Source organism: Hyla sarda, chromosome 6 (genome assembly GCF_029499605.1).
Source record: "Hyla sarda isolate aHylSar1 chromosome 6, aHylSar1.hap1, whole genome shotgun sequence".
Classification (NCBI taxonomy): Eukaryota; Metazoa; Chordata; class Amphibia; order Anura; family Hylidae; genus Hyla; species Hyla sarda.
Window position 1 is genome coordinate 244096129 of NC_079194.1, and position 6582 is coordinate 244102710.

Here is a 6582-nt window from a genome sequence, read left to right on the forward strand (position 1 = left end):
AAAAAGAGACCATAGAGGGCAAAAATAAAAATAAAAATATAGGGATAGACGCTATGTGTTTTCATTTATTTTAAGTCCCATGGAAAAAATTGTGAAAAGTGCTGCATATAAGAACTGGTACATACTGCCCTAAGACGAAATTCTCAGGGATGTTACTAAAAAAGAAACCCATTGTTACTTTTATAAAGACCCGTAGCTTAAGAGATATATTAGTGAAGGGGCGCTCTAACTGAAGAAAAAGAGAAACACTGGTTGAACAGTACTAATTAATTTGGCAACTACCGTTGAGGTAGTTGTAAGTGGTGTGAACAGCTACATACAGGCAAATCAGTTCAGCTGGGGGCTGAGACATGGTCAGTTAAACATTTTATAAACTGCCACACAAAATCAGTAGTATATGCCATCAAATGTAGCTGCGGTTTCTTCTATATTGGGAAGACGATTGGACACAAATGCGTTTCGAGAGGGATTCTTCAACATCCCAGTGAAGCACCGATCCCGCAAGTCGGAATTTTGGCATCACCCCCGCCAGGGTGTCCTGCAACCTGCCTCCAGCTATGTTCTTGACCGCTGCCAGCAGTACCGACGATCGGCGGCTCCTGGACCATGCCGCAACTATTTCTGCTTTTTTCACATACCTATAACATCTTAATCATACTACACTATCAGAGCTCCGTATTCTCTGTCTCCTTTTCACCCCCATATTCCTGAGTGAAACCTTAGGAACCAGTAGAAGTGGTTGCCCACTGCGAAACGGACGAAGTTTAGATCTGTCTGCTCCCTCCCTGTATATGTATCCTGCCAACCTATGGGAGTAAATAAATGTGAATATGCATCCATGTTGTGAGTTTCGTTGGATTCTTGCTCTTACATGAACTGTTCAGATTTGCTATCACTAGCACCACTGTTATTGGATCTAACTGTCAGTCTGAGACCACACAGCTTACCCACACCTCCTATTGAAGGCATATAAATCCAAAGGTCAGTAGTGCCGACTCCAGCGCCTCTATGTGTATGGTTTAAGATCTTATGTGTAATTACAGTATTATGTAAAGTATTGTTTCTATTGAGCTCATTGACGATTAGATATATTGTTATTTTTGGGATACTTTTTTGGAATATGAAATTTTTAAGTTTATATGTTTTTATTTGAGATTGTTCACAAGAGCAATGTTGTATACAGTAATATGAAGCTTTTCTTATACCATTTTATGCATATAATATGAAATGAGATTGTTTTTTGTGTAAGCCTAGATGAACCGGTCATTTTGGATATTTCAATTTGATATTGTATTGTTATTAATGCTCCTATTGCCTTGAGTGTGCCATGTCTTTAATACTTTACATATATTTCTAATGGTTTATGTATTTTCTCCCTGGTTCTGTTGTGCTGATCAGATGTTGCAGGGGTTTCGACTCACTTTTTGACCCGCATTTGCATACATGTAACAACAGTGCTGAAGAGTCTCACACAACCCAGTGCAAAGTGCCAGGAGCAGGAGCAAATCCCCATAGCAAACCTATCCTGCTCTGGACAGTTCCTGATATGGACAGAGGTGTCAGCAGAGAACACTGTGGCCAGACTGGAAAAAACTATACAACTTCCTCTGGAGCATACAGCAGCTGATAAGTACTGGAAGGATTAAGACTTTTAAATAGAAGTAATTTACAAAGCTGTTTAAAGGAAAGTACTTGGCATGCAGAAAGAAAGAAAGCACAGAGCACTGACCAGTCTGTAGCTTCAGGAATCTTTATTCAATTCATCCAGAGATCCATGTGAAGGGGGAGAGCGGACAGCAGGTGAGACTTCAGGCAACGGAACCTTCGTTTCAGGCCTGACGAAGCTCTAACGTGCGACACGGTTCCGTTGCCTGAAGTCTCAACTGCTGTCCGCTCTCCCCCTTCACATGGATATCTGGATTAATTGAATAAAGATTCCTGAAGCTACAGACCGGTCAGTGCTCCGTGCTTTCTTTCTTTCTGCATGCCAAGTACTAACAGTGACTGTGAAACATAGTAGCACTGACCTGTAGCACAGATAGCAGTGTTATATTTGAACTTAGATTAGAAAAAGCTGGCCGGCACTGCCAAGCTTCCCGTGACTCCTATGTGAACCAGGTCAGTCTCATAACAGTTAGTGGTGCTCAATTCCTTATGAAAACGAAGAGTATCCAGAATCCAAATATACAAAGAAAGGAGGAATGGCACTCACCGCTCACTGTAATTTCTTATCTTTTATTCTTCATAAAGTGCAGGTGCTTTAAAAAGGCATTTCACCCAGCCGGGTGTGGACGCCAGTGCGCGTGCTATAGGTAACAATTGTTTCGCTCTGGCTTGAGCTTCAACAGACCTTCCCTTTCCCATGCTCCTTCATTCCTTATAACACGTCATGAAGGATCCACGGGGCGGGGATTACAAGCACAATAGGTTAAAAACAGTGCAAAGTGCAAAAAACACATACAGTTAAAACCAAAAACTAAGTAACTACAAAAATAATCCTAAATCAATCCTGTCATTTAATCCTCCTAACTCTTGTGCACCAGTTTTCAAAATCCACTTTGCTTCGATCTCACGGAGGATTTTTTCATTATCTTTACCTTGAGTACAAATTAACCTTTTAATTCCCATAAATTTCAGAACGCTTGCATCTCCATTGTGTGCCGAATTAATATGTTCTATTAATCTTGGGGAACCTTTTCCTGATTTTATTGACCAGGTATGTTCCCGAAAACGTGTATTTAGTGCACGAATAGTGCTTCCTATATAAAATCTCCCGCAGGTGCAAATTAATGCATACACTGCAAAGGAGGTTTTACAACAAATAAATTTGGTAATGTTTTTTGTTTGGCCACCAATGGAGATGCATTTTCCTGGTTGGAAATATGCGCACCAATTGCATCGTCCACACCTATGATTCCCGACTACTGCGTTTTTTTCTAACCATGTTTTGTTACTTTCCTTTTCTTTATATTTACTACGTACTAATTCATCTTTTAGATTTTTTGTACGTTTAAAAGTAACTATTGGTTTATTTTTTCTGACATTCCCTATAAGCGGGTCTCTCTCAATCAAATGCCAATTGGAAAAAATAGCACTTTTTATTATTTATGCTACTGGACTATATTTAAAGGAGAAGCAGAACCTGTCATTTTCGGGATTTTTAATTTTTCGTTTATTAGTTTTTTTTTTTTATGGAGTAGAGTTTTTCTATCTAATTTTCTAGCTCTAATTAATGCTTCAGTCAACACGGTCTGTGGGTATCCCCTTAACAAAAAGCGCTTAGTTAGGGTCTCGGCTTGTTGCTCAAATGTTTCATCCGAGCTGTTAATTCTTTTTAATCGTAGATATTGGCTGTATGGGATTGCGTTCCTGGTATGGGTTGGGTGATAGCTCTGGTAATGTAAATACGAATTTGACGCTGTTTCCTTTCTATAACCTTCTGTTTCCAGAGTACCATTTTTTGCTATCACACGTACATCCAGGAACTCCAATTCCTCTTTACTCCATTTACATGTGAAGAACATGTTCATGTCATTGTTATTTAACAAGGACATGAACCCTTTGAAATCCTCCACGGACCCGTTCCAAAGTAGGAAAACGTCATCTACAAAACAAAAATAACAACGTGTAAACTTAAGAAATGGGTTTCTCAAACAAAAAACATATTTTTCCTCAAAATGGGCAAGAAAAAGGTTAGCCAGGGTACATGCTACCGGGGTCCCCATCGCGGTCCCCCGGTTTTGGCTGTACCACTGGCTACCAAACTTAAATACATTATTACCCAAAATAAATGAAAGAGATTCTCCAACAAATTTGATATAGGCTTCACTTTTTCCTGCTTTTCCCAAGATTTCCTCAATGCACTGGACGGCCAACCCCTGGGTTGCACTGTTTTTAACCTATTGTGCTTGTAATCCCCGCCCCGTGGATCCTTCATGACGTGTTATAAGGAATGAAGGAGCATGGGAAAGGGAAGGTCTGTTGAAGCTCAAGCCAGAGCGAAACAATTGTTACCTATAGCACGCGCACTGGCGTCCACACCCGGCTGGGTGAAATGCCTTTTTAAAGCACCTGCACTTTATGAAGAATAAAAGATAAGAAATTACAGTAAGCGGTGAGTGCCATTCCTCCTTTCTTTGTATATTTAGTGTTATATTTGAGAGTTGATAGCTGCCACAAGAAGGCTACTGAGTCACACGTAGAAAGGTTATAGTATTCTTACCCTCTATGAGACTGTTCTGTTTAAAGGAAATCTGCAGTAATATAAACGTATTTCCTATCCACAGGATAAGGGATACGTTTCTGATCACGGGGGTCCGAACACTGGGACCCTCCACGATCTCCTGACTGGCTCTGCCTGGCTCTGCCATAGCTCTCCCATGCAGGAGGCGTGCCAGCCGCAGCAGGACGCCACGGTCGACACGTCTCCTCTTAGGAGATACTTTTATTTCACTGCAGTTGTCCTTTAACTTTCTAGCACCAGATTATTTTAAAAAAAAAATATTCCACTGGAGTACTCCTTTAAGCCTCGCAACTGGCCTTGTACTAGGGAACCCAAAGGTCCATAGTCTAGTTCTACAGAGTACAGAAATAAGTTAGGCTATACTTTTATGAATGACCAAGAGAAGACCTGGAATAAACCCGGTCAATAGACCCAATCACTTAGTCCAAAGTTCTAACATCAAAAAGTAAATCCTTAACCAAATTCTAATCACCTGCTACATCGTAGCTCCTCTCCTCTGCATGCACAGAAGTAACCCCTTTTCTTATATTTGCAAGTTTAGTATCCTGCACCCACAACACCAAGGGCGCCTCAACTTCCAACTGTCAGTGGCAGTAAAAAGGGTTGTGCCCTGAGGGACCGACTCTCCTACAATAAAACATGCAGACCCTTTATGTTAAAGGTTGTGTGTGGCCTGAGGATAGATACAAAGGACTGCTTACCCACTTGCAACACCAGTGACCAACTTAGCACTTGCAGTACCACAATTCCCAGCATACCCACTGGGTTGCCACACAAACACCTTTCTCAACTGATTTATCATGAATTGTATTGGGTTTTGCTTTATTTTGGCACCTACCTAGACAATTTAGCTCAGAAACCCAAACATTTTCTGTGTTCCTGATACATTTGTGTTAGGTTTTCCTACAGATTCTGGCAGTTTTCTAGCCAACTTTAAAATAGCCTGTTTCCATGATAGCAATGTGATTGCTGCAGTTTGGAGCAGAATTACACACATTGGTACAAGCAAGCGCACTTGCCAAAACACACTTTGCCAAAAATCATATTGACAATAAATCTAGTGAGATGAGAAACTAAATCCCCAGTGTGGTGTGACTGTACAAACCAGACAATCTTACTAAATGTGATCCTTTGTGTTGTGCTATTTGTCTTTTACTCCTTCTGGAATGAAAGAATGAATTGACATCAAGAGGCTGTTCCCCAACAAACTATGACACTATCCAATCTGAGCTATAAAGGGACATAGCCTATCACCAAGGAAAACGGTAACACCCGTTTGTCAATTTATTTACATATTTCCAGGAGGAATAACAGAGAAACAATAAAATGCTGGGTTCTAAGAACAGATGTCTAAGAATTGCTATTTTATGAGATTTGCAAGTATTTATTGGAGATCTGAACCTTTTCACACAACTGGATGCATCCTTTGTTTCTTATATCTAAACTAAAGGGTAGAAAAGTTTTCTAGTAGTAACTTGATTAAACAATCTCCTACAAGATACATTTTACTCAGTTTTGCCGGTGAAAACATATCTTTAACACAGCGTTCAGTCGTTATTTAGTCATTTAATTGGCATCAGTTTCCTGTCTAATACTTTCTAAGAATACGTTTAAGAAGAAGGCGCTCTGAGCTCTTTATCAAAAGACGTGGAAGAGTGGGGTTCCATTGAGTTGCAAATTTAGCTTAATTTGAATGCACGCTGCTCTGTATGCCTGGACGCCTGCAGGCACACACCGAGAGCATATGTCTACAGCAACAAAAAGGGATACTTAAGAAAAATGTGACATCGGTCCAGGCAGAAGGATAAATAACTTTAGTCCAGGCTGTCAGTTTTGGTTTAGAATGAAATACTTGTGAAAAGAAAGCCAAGAGTTTGAGCCCCACCTGAAAAAAGTCTTTGTATAATATCTGTTAAGATGCTCATTTTTATGCAAACCTTATTCAGATTAAGATGCAATGTATAGTATATTAAGTGATATCAAAATATTATGTATGGAACTTTTGCTTCACAGGTTGCATACCATTCTTATAGTAATATATACCATAGAAAATCACCAATGAGCCTAAGATACAATAAAAACTTGATTTTACTCAAAATAATAGTGTACAAAGACAATGCTGGGATCGGGGAAGAGGATACAGGTGAATACCTACACCAGAGTCCCTACCTATCTTGATTGGAATCTCCTACTTCTAAGCCCAGTAAAAAATAGCCCAGTAAAAAGGATATCCTCTGCTTGACCCGATGTTCTTTTATTATCATTCTTTGTATATCCATCTCAACCTACATCTTGGGATAAGTTCTTTTCATGGCCATGGTCACTACTGTGTTTAGGGT